This window comes from Halichoerus grypus, chromosome 14 (assembly GCF_964656455.1).
Source record: "Halichoerus grypus chromosome 14, mHalGry1.hap1.1, whole genome shotgun sequence".
In the NCBI taxonomy this organism is placed as follows: Eukaryota; Metazoa; Chordata; class Mammalia; order Carnivora; family Phocidae; genus Halichoerus; species Halichoerus grypus.
The window spans coordinates 30,389,017-30,409,333 of record NC_135725.1 but is presented as its reverse complement, the minus strand read 5'-3'; the positions used below and the strand labels follow the sequence as shown (position 1 = coordinate 30,409,333).

Here is a 20,317-nt window from a genome sequence, read left to right as displayed (position 1 = left end):
GTATGTTCTCCTGAGTACAAGACCGGAGGCTGTGCTTGTGCCTTTTCGCTAAGAGCTGAATACATTGGCCTTTTTTGCCTTAGTGGAGACTGGAAGTACTTCTTTAGCAGAGGGTCTCTAAGTCCATGAACATTCCAATACGCGTGTTAACTGCGGATGGTAATATTATACACTCAACATTTAATGCAATTATACTTCTAGGAGTTTATGCTCCAGATATACTTGTATATATGAGGAAAATATATGATTCACTGAAATTTTTTGTTAATAGATCCAGACAGGAATTAATTTAAATGTCCATCAATATGAGAATGATTAAATAAATGATGGCATATCCCTAAAAAATGGGGACCATAAAAAACAATTTGGGTTGGTAAGGAAATATTTTCTTACATGAAAAAAGCAAAATGCAGAACAGCATATATAGTATTGTTCTGCTTGCAAAAAAGAAAATGTTATATACACATATATATGTGTACATAGGCTTTCATAAAAATGGAAATATCGTCATTAATAGCCGATATCTTCAGGAAACAAACCCAGCCACAGTGGGTAAGGAAGAGAAAGACTTGTAGTTTTGTATCCTTCAGTACTTTTTAAAGTGTTCTGCTGTGTACATACTATATTTACATTTTTTAAATGCAGTTTTAAAAGGCCATCTTTGCTAATAATGTAAAACTTTGTAACCCATTGGCCAAATTATTTGGGGGATTTTCTGTTGAGAAAGATTGAATAAATTATGACATGAATAATTATCCAAATATATGGACCATCACAACAAAAAGGAAACAAAGGAAAAACACTGTCCTTAATATTCAGGGAGAAAAAGGAAAGTGAATGCTCCTCTAAGTCTCCATATTTCTCCTCTCAAGGGTCTTATTTTCTTCAGTACCACCACCAAGTGTGCCAGTTGTTTGCTGTCCTTGTCAGCCCTACTCACTGTTCCTTCCTCCCAGTCCAACCTTCCTGCTGAATTTGTGCATTTCAACACAGCTGCCTCTCACAACTCTTGAGTTTCTAAGGAATTATGCTTTCTTGATCACAGTGATCCAGCTTATTTAGAAAGCACATTGTGTGAGACAGAAATTAGGAAGAACACCATCATGACTTTATTCTCACTCAACAGGGCAATAGAGATGATAAAAGAGGATTTGTTCCAGGTATCCCATTTGCTAAAAGGAAAAAAAACGTTTCTGGAAACAATGATTTGGGGAAGTTGGAATCTGGTTAAAGCCTACTCTTTTAAAAAGATACACAGCCTATTTTCTGTTCAGAAAAAACATAACAGTGATTAGTAATGACAATCAGGCACTGGGCTGGGATTTTGGTAAAAGTGGGGAGGAGAGAAACAATATTTTAGTAAAATTTTATATTTTAGCCAACTTACTTTCGAAGTTTTTAATAGGAATGGAATATAAAATTTGCTAAAGAAGTTACCATTTTTAGCTCAAAATTCTTTGGAGATTTTTTCAAATAAATTTATTTATTTATTTATTTATTTATTTATTTATTTATTTATGAGAGAGAGGGAGACAGAGAGCACACACGCATGAGTCCTTGCACAAGGAGGGGAAGGGGCAGAGGGAGAAGCAGACTCCCCGCTCAGTGAGGAGCCTGACAGGGGGCTCAATCCCAGGACCCGGGGATCAGGACCTGAGCCAAAGGACACTTAACTGACTGAGTCACCCAAGTGCCCCTCTTTGGAGATTTTTAATTGTCCAGAGGAGTGGGGTCAGCACAAGAGAATCATAGGTGTTTTGTCTATTGGACAAGCAAGTCCAAAATGCACTGTGTGAAGGGCACCAAATCAAGCAGCGTCCTTGCTCCAAAGTAGAGTCCAGTTAATGGGACAGGAGTATGGAGACCTGACTCCTACTCCTATCTCAGCCAGGTGTGGAAGCTCTTCATGCTTCAAAGGGGTTGGGAAGATGCAGACCTGGGTGCTTCTCTGTGCATGGCAGGATGGTCTTAATGGCCTCTCAGTTCCCTCCCAGCCCCAATTAGGTGGAGATCAAATGGAACCACCAGGAGGTGACCAACATAAACCTGTAGTGGTTAGCAGGGACCTGGGAAGTGGAGGAGGCTGAATTCTGTTTGCTTTTGCTTTGCAATGTTTTATTTTAACTCTGCATGTGCCCAGTGTATGTTTGTCCTGGAATCTAAGGCATAGCTACATGGCTCATGAAGAACTCAGGTTTTCCCCACTAGTACCTATAGGGTTCAAAGACTGGTGACCAAAAGACCAAATCCACCAACAAACATCTTCTGATGTTTCATACAATACTTTAAAACATCTTAAATTAATTAACATTTTAAAATAAGGAGATTATATGTGTTTTTAAAAATCAGGATTTCCAGCTTCTCTTGGAAAACGAATATCTAGTAACACTGGAACAGTGCTCCACTGGCAACAGTCAGTTGGAGCTGACTGGCTGTGTCTCCTTCAAATGGACCATATGTTCTAAAATTTGCCATAGAGCCTTCTAAACACACCCAGACCAATAATTAATAATAATAATAAAATAAACACACCTAGTCCACACAGGCTTCTGAATCTGTGGCCTTAATCAACATTATGTATATAAAGTAGACAACCCAGGATTTTGTTAAGCATTTACTGTGTCAGGTGCTAAATATTCAACACAGTAGCTTTTTCAGTTGAAAACTCTTTAACCTTGTGAAATTACATATAATTTCATTTTATACTCAGGAAAACAGAGACTTAGTTCTGTTGTTGGGCAAGTAACTTGCCCATATGGGATGTAGAGGTCTCCTAACTCCTAGTCCAGGGCTCTTTCCTTGACATAGGCAAGGGTCTGCTCCATGACACTCTTGGCTCCAGGGCAGGATATCTTTGTGTGCATTGAAAACATTCCTCAGTAAGAGAACAGCCCGTAATTCATAACTGTCCATAGTGTCAGATGTATGCTTTTGTATAAAGATTATTTTCTAACTTTTTATTTTGAAGTCATTTTGGATTTAGACAGATACACTTAACAAAACTCTGAAATTAACATTCATATAATAGAATTAACTGCAGATTTTATTTGGATCCAGTTTTTCCACTAACATCCTTTTTTTTCTGTTCCAGGATCCAATCCAAGATACTACATTACATTTATGTAGTATATATATATATTTATCATGCCTCCTTTGTCTCCAATATGTGATAATTTTTCAGTGTTTCCTTGTCTTTTGTGACCTTGACACTTTTAATGAATATTTTGTAAAATGTTCTCAAATTTGAATTTAGCTACAGTTTTCTCATAAATAGACAATTTTCTGGTGTCAGGGGAGGTATACTACAGAGGCGATGTGCCCCTTTGTCAAACTATATGGGGGGCATATAATATCAACATTGTTCATTAACAGTGATATGAACCTTCATCATCACATGGGTAGAGTGGTGCTTTTTTCTCCCCTGTAAAGTTATTTTCACCTCAGTCACCAAGTCATCCCAGATGCAAAGGGAGAGGATTCAGCTCTACCTGTGATCATACATTAAAACCACAATAGTTAGTAAATTTGGGGAGGGATATTTTTGAGGCTATGCAAATATCCTGTTTGTCCTTAAAGTTTCATCCACTAATTTTATTATTCATCAATGGATCCTGCCTATTGCAATTATAGCTATGTTGTTTCATGGTGATTTTCTATTCCCCTCTATCCTTCTACATTTATTTGTCAGAATTCTTCTGAAAGGAATAGTTGTCTCTTCTCCCTCATTTATTTTTTTCAATAATTTATATCAGTTTGGATTCATTCTTTGGGTTGTAACTAATAATCAGGTTATGTATTTTGTTGTTTTGTGATTGGGGGCTCTTTCAAGTTGGCTCCTCTGTCTTTTTGCAATGACCCCCATCTATTTTTTACTTTCTTACTTTTTGGCATTACAAAATGCTCAGTACAAAAAACCTTAAAATATAAAGTGTGTCTAAGGATTATTGTCTAAGTTGGTGATGTGAATAAGAGGTTGGGGGTAAATGTGAGAGAAGCAAGGTAAATAGCAATTTTTCTCTTGAAAAGAGAGAAAATTTATTATTTTTTAAACTATTTATTTGGAAGTAATTTCAAGGTTATAGAACAGTACACAGAATTTCCATATACCATTAACTCAGTTACACCTATAACCATCCTGTTTGGTCTACAATTTGCTTTATCTATCTACATATTTTTTCTGAACCATTTGAGAATTAGTTGACTTATCATGAGCCTTCACCTCTAGCTAATTCAGTGTGTACTTCCTAAGAACAGGTTATTCTCTTCCATGATCATAGCACAGGTGTCAACTTCAAGAAATTTAACACTGATATGATCCTGTTATTGTCCATATTCCAATTTTGTCCATTGATTCAGTATTGACCTTTATAACATTTTGAAATTTGATTTTTGAACAGATTAACTAACTAGATTGATGTTCCTGATCTTACTGGTCCTCATTCCCGGCTGGGTACCTAGACCTCCTCTCCTCTACAAGCTGCTGTCTGATCTAGTTACCAAGGCTCCCAACCAAGCCCACAGGGACTCTCAGGATTGAGAGTGCAGGTTGGACCTGGGTAGGTCCAAGAAATGCTCTTGCAGAGCAACTTGGGGTAATTATATTCTCTGGTGATAGACACTAATTAGTCCTTATTTTTTTTAGAGAAGATAAACTTTCCCCTAAATAAGTGGAAAAAGTGGTTCAAACTGTGGGAGGTAATGATAGGACCTTTGGAATCAGACAGCATAGGTTTAGAGCTCAGCTCTAGCATTTACTGGTTTTGAGATTTTGACAAGAACTTAAACCTTCTAAGCCTGGCTTCTTGTCTGGTATCTGGGGGAAGTAACACCTACTTCCCAGAGCTATTGGTAACATTAAATGAGATAATTTTCAAGATCTCATTAGCAACTGCAAAGCATGATTCATTGCTCATTGTTACTAATGCGTGATGTCAGCACCCAATGAGCAAACAGATGAGGGACTGTGAAATCAGCAGGTCTGGGCTAGATTCCTGGCTCTCCCTCTTGTTAGCTCTGGGACTGGGGGAAAGTCATTTAAACTCTCAGATTCACTTCCTCATCCTCAAATAAGGGGATAATAAAAACTACCACAGTATGTTGAGAATTAAATGAGATAATATTTGGTACTGTACTCAGTGCAGGTTGCTAATATGATTATAAATGATGGTGATCATGACGAGCATTTTTCCTTGGACCAGCTATTATGTTAAGTGTCTTGGATGGTAATCTCACTTAATTCTTAGAACAACCCATTTTTTATATGAGAAACTTAAGCTTTAGGAAGGTTATGTTTCCCAAGGTCACATGGACTCAAAGTCCCTTCTTTACTCATATAATTATTAGTTACTTGCATAATAATTGTTGGTGTCCTCTATGATGACTTAGTATCATCCCAATTAATTCAGATAAACCCCACAGAAAATAACAGGGCTGAGTTATTACAGACACATTCAATGCAAACATTTATTTTCCATATACATCTTCTTTTAGTTAGAATTTCCAACTACTCAAGAACACACTCATACCGTCCCAGGTGGGCTTTTATTTCACCTGAGCCTTTTCTTTTTCTTTTTTTTTTTTTTTAAAGATTTTACTTATTTATTTGACATAGAGAGAGAGAGAACAAGTAGGCAGAGAGGCAGGCAGAGGGAGAGGGAGAAGTAGGCTCCCCACTGAGCAGGGAGCCCGATGTGGGATTCGATCCAGGACCCTGGGATCATGACCTGAGCCGAAGGCAGCCGCTTAACCGGCTGAGCCACCCACGCACCCCTCACCTGCGCCTTTTCTTAAGACCCAAATATCACATTGTAGGCAAAATCTGAGGTGGCCTTGAAGGATATTAATTGGAGGGAAAAACGTAGAGAGAGACTCAAGACTTAAATTCAAATAACCCAACTGGATTTTGGAAAGCAGGTTAAAAATAAAGTGTTTTTTCTGAAAAGGTGCTACACTGAGGAGAACCACTTTCACATAATGCTCCAAATTCCATCTGTGAAGGAGGAGAGGAGAAAAAACTCACTCTACTCTTTGTCCAGTGAGGTCTGAAGGTGGGATGGGGGGAGAAACCCATCAAAACTTCTCAGGCCCATAATCAGTTGCTGTCATCTTAGCAACTGGACTTAGAAACATCATTCCTAAATATATTTTCACTAAAGGTGAAAAAGACCACCTGAAAGGAAATGGGGTGATGTCCGTGTCCCCCAGCAGCTGTAGAGGCAGAATCTCCAGGTGATAGAATCAGCATTTGGCAGAACGGTGAGAAGATTATAGTTTACTAAGTGCTGGAGGGATCAGTGTACCATGTGTGTGTTTGTTTTAGTCCTTATCATGCCACACAATAAAACTGATAATAGTAGGCACCTCTGACAAAGGGATTGGAAAGGAGAAGGGTCACTGACAAACACAGGCTTTGATTTTAGGCAAGCTTTCGATCCCAGCTCCATCACCATTGATGGGCATCAATGACTTTGGGCAATGGTTTGCCTCTTTGCACCTCCTCTGTCAAATGTGGATAAGAATAAGGTTTTAAAGGGGCACCTGAGTGGCTCAGTTGTTAAGCATCTGCCTTTGGCTCAGGTCATGGTCCCAGGGTCCTGGGATCGAGCCCTGCTTTGGGTTCCCTGCTCCTTGGGAAGCCTGCTTCTCCCTCTCCCACTCCCCCTACTTGTGTTCCCTCTCTCGCTGTGTCTCTCTCTGTCAAATAAATAAATAAAATCTTTTTTTTTTTAAGAATAAGTTTGTAAGAATTAAATGCAAGATGTAAAGCACTTTGAAGAATGAAGGGTATTCAGTAAGTACTCAATAAAGGGCATAAAACTAAGCCACAGATCATAGAGTAGCAGCCCACCAGCCAGTAGGTGAATGTGTGGCAGCAAGTTTACTGGCCCATTGGTGGGGGGAGGCCTGCTCCATCCTGAACTCACTTCTACTCTTTGTTGTCCCACCAGGGCTGAGTATCCGTTACCAATACCCTATTGTCTATCTTAAAGAAGAGAAAGAATTATCTGTACTCATGTTTTTTTCATCAAAATTAGGGATACAAAAAAGATAAGAACAGTGATTCTGATATATATTTTTAAAGCAGGGGAAACAGATACTATTCCTAAGTGTTGATTATGAAAATAACCAAGATAATTCATTTATGTGAACTTCTGGCCACTAGAGTTATTTTGAGCCATTGGGGGTGAAGGACAACACAGCTATCTGGATATCAAGAAAAATAAATTAATCCTATATTCTTAGAGAATCTAAGGGATTAGAGGGAACCAAAAATAATCAGAAGCACACTCACTCACTTAAGAAGTCTATTCCTCTCCAATCTGCATATACCATGAGAAGAAAGCAACAAACTGAAATGTAGAAAGGATGAATGTAAAGATCTAAACTTGGGTTTATAAAAAATTCACTTGCATAAGAACAGAATGAAGACACTCGAGTTTGAAAAGTTCCTCAGTAAAAAATAGGAACTTAATCTCAAAATCTTTAAATGTGACTCAGGAGATTTCAGGTACCTGATGGGTTTATGTGTCTGCAAATTCCTTAGTATTTCTATTTTGTGACTATAAAGCGCCACTGATCTGTCCCACAGGAGATCACAGCAGCTTTCCCTTCTTCCTGATCCCACTCAGAACAACTTGGGAAAGTAATGCCTTTTCACTCTCATTGGAGCATCTATTGGGGCAACACCATATCCATAGAGCATATAGTTGGTGGTTTTCTCTGCCTAGCCAGCTGCAGGTGCAGAGAGAGTAACTGTCAGTGCTTAGGTTTCCCATCAGTACCCCCAGGGAAAACTGGACTCTTTTTATTTTTTGTTCCCTGCCTTATTTTGATTTCTTAAACATGTTGTGCATCACTCAGTGAATGTTATTATAGGATCTGACCACAAAGATCCCCAAATATAACATCCTAAATAATGTAAGAGTGAAAGTCATCACTGAGAGCTTTTGCTAAAGGCTTCTTTGTATGCAATCCAACACTGGACCTTGGACAGGAAGGGAAGCATCTTATCCCTAAGACCTAAGGCTGTCTAATTCTGACAGCCCAGCAACAGAAATAAATAAACCTTAAATACATGCTAAGTCAATAAGGACCAAAGTATTTCATATCATGCATAAACTAAAGACAAGAACTTATTTGGGTGGTGGTTCAAACTCAGTTAACACTTCTGATCTCTCACCAGGGACGGGACAAGAGATTGTGAGTTTCCCAAGGGCAAGCATGTACTGGGTTGGTAGATGAACATTTAGGGAATGAATGGCAGCGTATTTGGAACTTTCGTCTATATTACCACATTTCATCTCCACTTCATGGATAATAAAACTGGGGGTCAGAGCACATAAAGGGCTTATTGCCCAAAGTCACAATAGTGACAACAGTCCTCTGTCCTCATTCTTAGTTCCCTGGCCATCCTGTCTGTCAGGGCATAGCCTGCAGGCCTGGTGAGTGACGTGGGACTGCAGTTGTGTTTGGCAGGGGTGGGACAACTGTCTCCACACATCCCCTGGTGGGTGAGGTGAGACTTGGTGAAGAGTTCCAATATAGTTGCTTCAGAGATAATAGCAACAGAGAGACTAACCAACAAGGGAACAAAGAGACTAACCAACAAGGGTGGTATCCCATGCTCAGGTACAGAGGCAGGGAAGGGGCTACACAAAGAAACTCATTAGAAGGAAGCAGACAGAGAGAAAGTGAAATAGTTCAAGATGCCCTGCAGGGAGAGCACAATGAAGAGGTTTTGAGAAAAGCTAAAGAAGAAAAAAACCAACAACATAGGGCCAAAGCTGCAGATAGAGAATGCATCCCTTAAGAAGGGCAACGAGGGAGCCCTCAGACTTCATCCATCCAAAAGTCATCCTTCCTTTGGCCAGCACAGTTTTCGACTCCTTCTTGAATGAGGTATCTCTACAGATAACCCCAGTGCCCACCACACTTTATCACTCCAGTCCCGTAGCTTCACTCCTGCATGACGCCTGCCTGGTCACTGAGAGTATCTAAATTCATGACTCTTCCTGAAGTCCTTCCAAAGGTCACAGCCCCAAAAGTGCTTCCTAACCCAAAGGGAACAGGAAGAAGAACCAGCATATATCAGATTCTTCAGGGCCTGCTGCCTGATTTCCTTTGGGCTCACCCTGATTTAATTTATTCCTTTAGTGTATGGACACCACACTGCTTTCATCTGTTTCTCTTAACCTAGCTCATAATTATGCAACATAGTGTCCGCTAGAATAAATCTTCCTTCCATATCTTCACCCCAAATGAGGTGAATGTGAAATGACACAATGATGTGAGTAATCTTTGTGTCTGCATAGGCTTCTTTTTTTTTTTAATAAAAAATTATTTATAAAAAAATGTTAATTCTAAATTTCAAGAAAAAAAATTCCAGTGAGTACCTATTTAGCCAAACTGTCCTTTCTCTGAGTACTGAATATCTAATATGAACTTAAAATGTTTAGGAGCATTTTGTAATAAAGGAATGTGTGAATAAGTCCTGCATTACTTTTGGTCTACTTAAGTTTCAAGTTTGCAAGTTTTCCTGTTCTAAGCAAGCACTATTTTCTTTTTTTACCAGTCATTTTTTATTGGATGTTAATTCTGAATTAGAATATGAAAGGATTCAAGGGTGCCAGGCAAAGGTCATGGTCAGGAATGCCGAATGTGCTTCCACACTGGGCCCTCGTCAGTGGTACTTGCGTAGCCGCTCCTGTTTGAGTTCCTTGTAACATCAATAGTAGTTGAAAAGCGCATAAGCTGCCAGCACCATAGAAATCCCAGCAACGCCCCCTTTCTTCACATTGACATACTTGTTGTAATACCGGTAGTAACCTCTTTGAAATGCTCCAGCAATGCCCTTAGGGGTGAAATCCCGCATCAGTATCCAGCTGGGCAGCTCTCCTAGTTTCACATCCATGAGCTTCTTCTCCTTCACTGGTACGACTGACGCCATCCTGGAGTCACAAGCAGTATTTTCTTATCTAACATTTATACAGGTAGAGTCACATGAGGAAAATGAGAAAACTTAAGACACCTCTGCAGCTTGAACTGAATCCATAAGAAACCTAATTGCTATAGAGGAACACACACCTACACTCTAGTTCTATGAATGCTGGTATATATTTTTAACCACTCTTTTAATATTGAGTGACTGAGAATTTATTAGAATTCTGTGCACTGAATCCATTAGCCTGAGGAATAAAATAAGTGGGAAATATGCTCTTAAAAGATGGAGCATGTGCTATCTCCGGGTTGGAGCTTCAGAACTCAAGTAGGGCTTAGAGAAAACCTGGAGAGGCTCTCTAGGGCACAACACCAGCCTCCTGAGACTGCAGAAGGCCAAAAAGCTGGAGCACGTCCCCAACTCAGAAAGTGCAAAAGTCACCCTCCAGACCTTCCCTCAGCATCTGGGATATTTCACACAGGCTATTGGCAATTCCAGGCCAGCTCGTTTTAGAAAAAAAATTAACTTGACAGGGGTCATTTAATTTAATTTAATGAAGAATAACTAAGAACCTATTATATGTTTCAAGATATCAAAAACAATAGCAAAACAGTAAGGTCCAGGTCCTTTCTAATCTCCAGTAAGGGCCAAAGCTCTTCTCTGAGCAGGTGCTCACCAGCAGTCAGAGAAGGATCTTTTCTGCTGTCCTTTGCATCCACTGCCTGCCACAGCCACTAGGATCTAGAAAATGGGCAATGTTCACATAAGAAGTGAACATTTTTGAGTATTAAACATGTGCACTTTCATGGGACACACACACATGCCACACAAGCTTGCTCTGGACGTGGCCATTTCCAGATATGGTGATCATTTCTTGTGATGAGAATCTTAGAGCCAAGAGTATCCACTTTGAAAATGGACAGACCTAGGTTCAAATTCCCACCATTCCATGTTCAGTTATAAGGATATAGGCAAATTCTATTTCTCAGTTTCCTCATCTGAACAATGAATGTAGAATCACCCAGCTCCCAGAGTTGTAGGAAGGATCAAATGCAAGTGTGTATACAAGGCCTCTCACATATTACGTGTTCAATAAATGGTAAAGGTTATTGTTCTTCTGTGAGGAAAGATGGAAAGAGCATAACATCTGTTGATTACCTATTTGGCATATATTGTGTTTAGAGCTTCTGCATGTACATTTCATTTTGTATACATACACAAACAACAGTGAAGTAACTGTTAAGGATCATTTCTTTAAGTTAAAATCTTAACTATCATACAAATATAAAATGAACATGAGTCAAATATTTTATTTAATTTATTAATGAGAAAACTAGTAAGATATTACAATTAATTCAAAAAGAATAAAAAAACACATATGTAGGCTATCACGAATACTGAAGTGAATTTAGAAGTAGATTAAAATTGCTTGGTATCCACACGGCTATCAGTTGCATTCCCCTAGACAAAATTTATTTGAATCTCTATGTTCAAGAATCATTTGCATTACTATATTTTTTCCATAATTTCAGAGTTGTAAGGTAGCTCAAATACAATAAAAGGGGCAGGCCCCCTGTAGAATCAGATAATCTGTAAGGGTTATTAGACATCCTTTTTATTTTTGTTCATTTCCATTTTTTTACTATATTTTCTGACAGAACCATTATTATTCCCATTTGTAGTTGAGGAAACAAAATCATGGTGACTGTGCAATTTCTCTACAGTCACCAAAGGTGTAAATGGCAGGGGCTGGATTCTAACTCACCTTTCATCACTCCAAAATCAGAGTGGTTTTATTTGAAGAACTGGGATTTTTTTTTTCTTTTGTGTTTCAGGGGATGAACAATCAATATATCCATCGGGAAGTCTTCTGCTGTGAAACTTGTCATGAGCTCAAAAGCTTCTGGGAAAATGAAATTAGCAAACAGACTTGTTACAGGGAACTGGAGGAAGATCGTCAGGGAAAGAGTGCCCTGAGAAAGTATATGGATTATGTCTCTACTACTTTTTAAGTTAGATTTCTGTAGAAATATACCAGATGTGAAGATGAGAGACCAAATTACTGTCATTATCACTGTTCTAAGAATACAAATATTCAATATGGTATGGTAAAGTCAATGACGCCATGAGAAGAAAGGAAAACAAGACCTGGAAGAAGTTTATTATATTCACAGGTCTCAGAGGAAGGGTCACCACATACCATGCAGGGCCACAGAGGAAGCACCAGGTCTTGCCCAGGTGTCAAAAGACAGAAACATGGTGAACATCTAAGCCAGAACTTTTATTGGAGCTTCTGAACAAAAGGCAAGGCAGAGTAAACAGTTTAGTATTCGATAATTTGAATAATCCCAGAGGGCTTTGGGCTATAGATGTGGTTCCTAGTTGTCTGGTACCTGGCCCTGGGATGATCTAGGGAAGGGGAAATATGGCTTCATGTGTGAGAGTTAGAGGTCGTTGCGGTCCCAGACTCATGATTGGTTGACATGCTCACAGCAAGCCTTTTAATATCTCTAAGAAAAGGCTAGTCCTTTCCATGACCAGCAAGCTTCTTAAGATGTCAAAACATCATAAAGTACAGCAAATTCAATACATAATTAATTCATCTACTCATTCAGTCTTACCACCACCTATACCAGGGGTTTTCAACCTAACACTATTGACATTTAGGGCCAGATAATTCTTTAGGGGGAGGGGGCTGTCCTGTGCTTTGTAAGATGTTTAGCAGCATCCCTCAAAATGTTGCAGTCCAGTAGGACTCCCCTACCCATTATGACAACAAAAATATCTGCTGACATTACCAAATATCCCCTAGAGGGCAAAGTCACCCCTTATTGAGAACCAGTGACTTATAGATAAGGATGAGCCTTTTTATATATAAATAAAAATGAGGTTCTATTATTTATATCTTGATAAACTGAAAAATTTTTTTCCTCACCTCTCCTCTGTTGCAATCCCCAGCGTATGAGGTACACTAAACTCCAAGGTTAGGTCAAAAGATATATGTAAGTATAAAAGATCTCACATCTGGGATGATATATATTAATATTCTTGGAAGAAGGAAAATGTGGTCTTCCTCTCTTTGGCAAGTAAACATGATACTCTTGCAGAAGGAATCTGCTGAAGGGGAGCATATACTTATGTGAGGTCACATGTGTCAACATCACTCTGAATAAAAGAGTCAGCACCTGCCCTCACACGTGCAGAGCTTTGGAACAGACAGATCAACTCACCTTTTCAGAAGCTACCTGGGTTCTCTCTCCCTAAAATGGGAACAGCCCAGCTAGGCTATCTGTTTTGCTAAGATGCCTACTTACAATGGAATGGCAGTTGAGTATTCTGCTAGTCACAAGGCACCATGCCTCCATGTTTCTGATCATGCTGAGCTGAAAACATGTGTAACTCACATGTGTTGAACCAACATTAACTTCTAAAAAGCTTTAGTAGCTCTGGAGGGGAAATAGCTTCTCTCCATAGCCAAAGAAGAGCTCTGCCACCATTCCAGCTACATTCCTGTTTATCCAGCGAGCAAAATCAGGCATTTCAACATGCAGGAGAGTCACATATTAGGGCACCCAGTCCTGGTGATTCCAGGGGAGTGAGGAAAGTCAGTTGTGTGGTTCCTGCCTTCTTCCGCCCTCCAAGCCTTGGCCCACAAACCCACTGAGAGCCAAATCCCAGCATGAACTCTGTACATCTTCCCTTCCCTGAACTCTCAAGATAGGGAATTAAAAGCATAACTTGTATCATCATTCTATTTTTATCAAAATATATACACAGCTTATCTGTATATACAAGAAAAAGATTAAAATAAAATGCACTAAGATACTAAGAGCAATTATTTTTGACTGGTGGAATGGCAGATTTTATGTGTATAAGCCCTCCTAGTTTTTCCAAAGTTTATACAAGAATGCTCCACCATTTTGTAATTAGGCAAAATAAAGTTATTAAAAAAACAACCAATTGCAAATGGTCCATAGAACAAATGCATTTACAAATAATTGAACTTTTTTTTTTTATTTTAAAATAGATTAAACAAATAATTCTCCAGATTCCCATGGGCCCCAGAAATGACCCCTTCCAAGTTGGGGCAGTTTTCTCTCCCTTCTGTAACCAAGATAATAAATCTTCAAAATGTGCTCATCATGAAATATTTCATCATTGTGTCCCACAAATAAATGTTTAAAGATGTGACCAGAGCCTCTGCATTGAAAATCTTAAGGAGCAGGGGAGTAGAGGCAGCTTCCTGTGGTTCCCCACTCTGTTCTGGAGTCTCACTTGCCAGAACTATTTCCCTTATCAACTATAAATAAAAAAACCAAAAGCTTTTTTATTTTGGTAAACAGTGAATGAAAACCTAGTGGTTTTGTCATTGTTTTTGCTAGATATCCCAGATTTATTTTCACACCAAAACCAGAATGTTGGAATATTTGTTTAAATCCTGCTGATCTGAGCAAACAGTTTGAAACAGAATAATAGTGTACCTTCCAACATACACTTGCAGACCAGTGGCCTATACCTCCCCATACTCCACTATGCATAAGTACACACTCCCAACATACATACATAATACTCACACTCTTTTTTATTCTGCTCTCCACTTATAAAAGGCAAATTCAAGCCACCGTGCAATACAGAAATGTTCTAAGTGAACTAGAAGACAAAAACCCTAAATTTTTCCACCAACCACTTTGCTGATAGAACAAAATCAATATTGCTTTATGTTCTTCTCTGCTGGTCTGACCAGCAAGACTTGTGCCAAAGCTGGGTAGAGTGGAAACAGGTGCTTTGCCATGGACATGCTTGTTAGCACACTCCTGCAGATTCACTGACAGAGGAATTCAGCCCGAGCTGCAGAGCATCTATTTACCCTGGTAACTGATGTACCTGGCAGAGGCCTTGGAGGTGAGGTCATGAAGGAAGGTGAGTGACCCCAGAACTAGAAACCCCTTATTTTCTCTGAGCCAGAAAGAAGCAACACAACAGGAATAGGATTGGTCCATAAAGAAGTTGAAAACTGTTTGCAAATAACTGATGGAGACCATTTGAGAATAATCAAATGCATTGTAGGTATGACGACCAACCTCCTGGTTTTGGGGACAGCCCAGGTATACACCTATCATTTTGTTACAATTACAGATTATAATTTTCCCTTTTACTTTAAAAGTATTTCAGTTTAGATGATAAATTATATGGACATGTAAGTCTAAATGATCAGCCTGTAACTATAACTGAGAAACTGTGCAGTGTTTATATATTAAAAAAAATCGTGGTTTAGTATAAGAAGTATGGTCTTCAAAATACCTCTTCAGAATTAAACAGAATTCACAGCATCAGGTAGACATAAAATCTGGTGGACTTGAGTGGGGAAAGGGGTTTATCAAACCTCACTTCAAGACCACTCACCTCCCTCTGCTTGATTCCTGCTTATCAGTTATGTCAGTCAGGATGCTTTCAGCTGCAGGTAACAAAATATCCAGCTCATAATCTCCTAGCCAGATGAAATCATTATTTCAAACTTGTTATAAAATAAGATTTAGTCTAAAAAGAACACCAGTGAGAAAAAATTTAGATTTTTCATTCAAACTGAGGGTGGGGAATGAGATTGGCAAGCTGACTTGGTCTGATCATTATGCCAAGGTTGTCAGCCTGTGTTGGTTGTTGCAGCTCTGTCCCACAATCAGGCCAGTGAGTTGCAGGTCACAAAGAAACCAGGATCAGGCCCATTTCGCTTTAATTAGGAAAAACTACTATAAAGGCGTGTCTGTTATCCTACTGGAAGAGAAGTGGCAAAATCACTGTCTGACCTTTCATATTCAAACAAAAGTACAGAGATTGTAATCGGATCTGAAATGGGAGATCAAGAACTCAATAAACTATAAACTCTTTGATGACAGGGATTATTTTACTACTCTTCTTTACATATTGTAGTAACCACAGAAGTGTTCTATTCAGAGCTCCTTCAAGATAGCTTGCAATGGGGCACATAGCTGACTGAGAACTCCAGCTGCCACCTTCTGGATCCATCACTGAGCTTGAGCTGAGGCCAAACTTAACCCTGACTGCTCCTAGCCATGACTGAGCATGGCAGAGGAAACTAGTTCTGGGGAGTTCCTGCATGATAGGGCTCCTCTGCTGGGCAACTTGTCCAGGGCCTCCCCATCAACCCAGTCCAAGCTTTTTTAGTACTGTGCTGTGGGGTGGAGCTCTTCCTACCCACGTTTTTTTCCCTCCCTCTCCTTCCACAGGGATCAGGCCAGCATGGAAGTCTGAAGGCTGTCCTGACCGCTTCAGTTCACTCTCCACCTTTATTTTTCATGGGTGATTCCTCCGAGTCTGCTTCTTGGAGGATCCAAATTGACACATAAATTTAGTGCCTCGCACATGATAGAAAAAATCTAATTTTGTGCCCAATTGCTCTTCATTGGTTCCCAGTAAGGACATCACAATTCTAGTTTAAGAATCTCAGAAAAAAAATCATGCTTTCTAGTCAAACCCCATACTTGTCAGGGAGAATCTGTGTTCCTATATATTAACTACAACTCCTCCACAAATCAGATGAGTCTAGAATAATAAATAGTAAATATTGTTTGGTCTCCATTAGAAAAGTGAGGTCAGTATTTGTAGGCTTAAGGGAAAATATTATCTTCAAGCTTCAAACACCAGTTGTATTGCTCCTCCACTGTATCTCAGTCTGTACACCAATGTTTAAGCATTACCTTTCTCATATTGACCTTCCTTACTACAAAATAAAAAGTCTGTAAATGCACTTATATTCACCAGTTTACTGAGAACCCAAGATAAATGGAAGCAACACAGTGATAAATAATGTCGATCAAAAAGGGGCAGCAAGCAGTCTAAATATTCAGAAAACAAGATTTAAAGAGAACTTGGGTAGATAGAGTCCTAAATCCTTTACCATCTGGCAATAAATAGTGTTATAGCTGTTATAAAAAGTGGATAAATGTGTCATGAACCCCAGATTCCTAAGCTCTGTTCCTAGAATAAATTCATCATTCCAAATGCATTAATTTGGTGAGAAGCAGAGGGCAAGATTTGATGGGTATGAGATTTATTGGAGGAAAACCTGTGAGAGAAAAATGAGAAGTTGTGATGTGCTAATAAATGTTTAAAAACTGGCTCTCTGTGGAAAAAAAATGTACATGTGTGTATACATACGTAAGTTTATCATAAATTTCACAGGTATAAAGGATGTGTAGCACACAATTTACAAATATTAAGAAAATATACAATGATCTTTATTATAAATTCCATATAGCTAACTGATTTTCATAGTATGCTTTCATTGGTTTAAGCCAACCTCTTTCATCTACAGCCAATCTATAGTTGCAATTCAGCCATGATTTGACAAAATTGGACAACAAATACTTAATTACTATTAATTTAACAATAAGTCAGATCAAGGATAGTTTTCTAGTACTGAAAGAATATTTACACAATTTATATGTATGTATTTATTTATTTGTTTGATATTTGCAATGTAATAGCTATAGACACAGTACACTTCTAAATTTAATCTGCGTTATTAAAATTGTCTCCATCACTTTAAAAGTCTAGATGGGGGGGCATGTGGTCTTTGTTGCAACTACTCAACTCTGTCATTGTTGTGTGAAAGCAGCCATGGACAATATGTAACCAAAGGGTCAGGACTGTATTTCAGTGAAACTTTATTTATTTACAAACACAGGCAGCTGGCCAGATTTATAGTGTTTGCCAACATCCATGTTGTATATGGTTTATTTCAAGCTACTGATGTGACATCAGTGAAGGTGAGTTGAGAAGGCAGCGGCTCCCCATCATATAGTAATTTCACCATATAAATTTAATAGGCCTAAATAACCTAAAGAGCATAGATTATTGTAAAATGCAGTAAAATAACTAGAAAGTGATGAATTTCACATAGTTATGACTGTTTTTAATATAATTAAAAATTAATATAATTAATATAACATTAAATTAATAATCTTAATAAATTTAATAGATTAAAATTAATATAATTTAATTGTAATTTTATAATTTACTCTTAATAATGTTTATATTTAATAACTAGCTTAAAAAATCCCTAAAAAATTAATAATTGTCCTCACAAACTAATAGCACACCACTAAGAAGAGCCAGAGAAGTTAAGGAGAGTCATCAAATTGTGATACAGGTCTGACCTCCATGAAAGAGGAAGGGAAGAATGTGGAACTGGGTTAGGCAGCAGGGCAAGCCTCATAAAGTTTTGGCCAGACTAATGGGACGTCCTTGAGCCAAAGGCAACTGTTCAAAGAAGCTCTGCATCTTGCAGAGAGAGGCCTGCTTTAGTACCTCTGCTGTGCTCAGTCACCAGCTGAGAGGAGCCCAAGAAAAGTTTGGCCTAGGTGCAAACGCTTGGGGCAGATGTAGATGGGAAGTAGTTGCAGATGGGAAGTCAGCTATGCTCCCCACAGCAGCATCTCTGAGTGGCGCTTTTTCATGCCCACTATATCCAGGAAAAGCTAAAGCCCCTTTAAGTAGTGAATGAGTTCACATTATATTAAGAAGTTCAGGTCTGTGATTCAACAGTCTTACACAATTCACAGCGTTCACCATAGCACAGACCTGTACCTCTGAAACAAATAATACATTATATGTTAAAAAAAAGAGAAGATAGTAGGAAGGGAAAAATGAAGGGGGGGAAATCGGAGGGGGAGATGAACCATGAGAGACTATGGACTCTGAGAAATAAACTGAGGGTTCTAGAGGGGAGGGGGGTGGGGGGATGGGTTAGCCTGGTGATGGGTATTAAAGAGGGAACATACTGAATGGAGCACTGAATGTTATACGCAAACAATCATGGAACACTACATTAAAACTAATGATGTAATGTATGGTGATTAACATAGCATAATAAAATTTTTTAAAAAAGAAGTTCATCAAGTTCCATGAAATACACAGATAGCAATTTATTTAAAAATACCCATTAGTGAACTTTAAAAGATCTCAGTGACAAACGTCATGTGCATTTGGAGGCAGACTTAGTTAAAGAACCTTTCAGAGATCCTTAATGAGGGGAACCTGTGAGCCTGGAGGTTGGTTACAAGTTAAAATATAAGATGCATACTTTATAAGCATAATGAAGAAATACAACTTATGAAAATTACTAATAGGTGGATATCAACAGGCCATATAAGCTCAATAAATCATCACTTCCTAAGTAAAGTGTGCAAAGAGCTATGAGACAGTTGCCTGTTTATGAGAGAGCAGCCATCCCATGTTTTATCTTACCTTTCAAACAAGCAAACTGTTATTTTTATGTCCATCACTTTAATTTAATTTGAGGTAGAATGAGGATATAACCAATGTTTTAACATTATTCCCCATATCCCTAATTCTTCTCTCAATACTTCAACTTTCAATCCTTGGTTGTTAATGTGCCTAAGCAACAACTATACCTAACAACAGGCCGACGCTCCAGATTCTTTACATTCTTTCCTGGGCCTGTAATTGAGCAGAGTTTTAAGTGAGAAGCTGCCAGGAGCAGAATAGTAATAGGTGCCTAAAGCCTTCAAAATATTTATACCCTCTAACTTACTTGCCTCTAGGAATCTCTGCAAGGAAAATAGATGGGTATATGAAAAGAGTATTAAGTATTATTATACTCATTTTAGGGTTATTTATAAGAGTGAAAAATTAAGGTTGAAGCCAACTTTTTTAAAATCCTTCGTCGTATATTCTGATTTTCCTGCCGTAAGCATGCATTACTTTGCTTTAGCAGTGTTATAAACCGAATTGTATCCCCTCAAATTCATGTTAAAGTCCTAACCCCCAGTACCTCAGAGTGTGACTATATTTGGTTATAGGGCCTTAAAAAGAGGTGACTTGGTTAAAATGAGACCTTTAGTGTGGGCATAATCCAATTTGATTGATGTCCTTATAAGAAGAGGAGATTAGGATGCACAAAGGGACACCAGGAATGCACACACACCCAGAGGAAAGACCACATGAGAATGAAGCAAGAAGGCCATCTGCAAGCAAAGGAGAGAGACATTGGGAGAAACCAAATCTACTGACACCTTGATCTAGGACTTCCAGCCTCCAGAGCTAAGAGAAAACAAGTTTCTGTTGTTTAAGACCCCCAGTCTGTGGTATTTTCTTATGGCAGTTTTTAGCGAACTAATAACATTTACCCAATCTTTCCATTTTGGTTATTTTTATATTTATGAAATGAGCACAAGTGCATATATATATATATATATATTTTTTTTTTTTAATTCAAGTATCACAAAAGGACATATAATTAGTAGTGAGTACCCTTCTTACTTAGGCTCTTGAGGGAAAGCTGATATCAAGCTTCTTGTATATCTTTCTCCAAAGCTTCAATTTGAATAAGCAAATAAA

The 20,317-nt window shown here is 38.5% G+C and overlaps 1 pseudogene; it reads right to left on the bottom strand.

Moving 5' to 3' along the window:
• Window positions 1-9,554: 9,554 nt before the first annotated feature.
• LOC118550602 (ATP synthase F(0) complex subunit f, mitochondrial pseudogene) lies at window positions 9,555-9,949 on the bottom strand (annotated as a pseudogene).
• Between the last annotated feature and the right edge of the window lie 10,368 nt (window positions 9,950-20,317).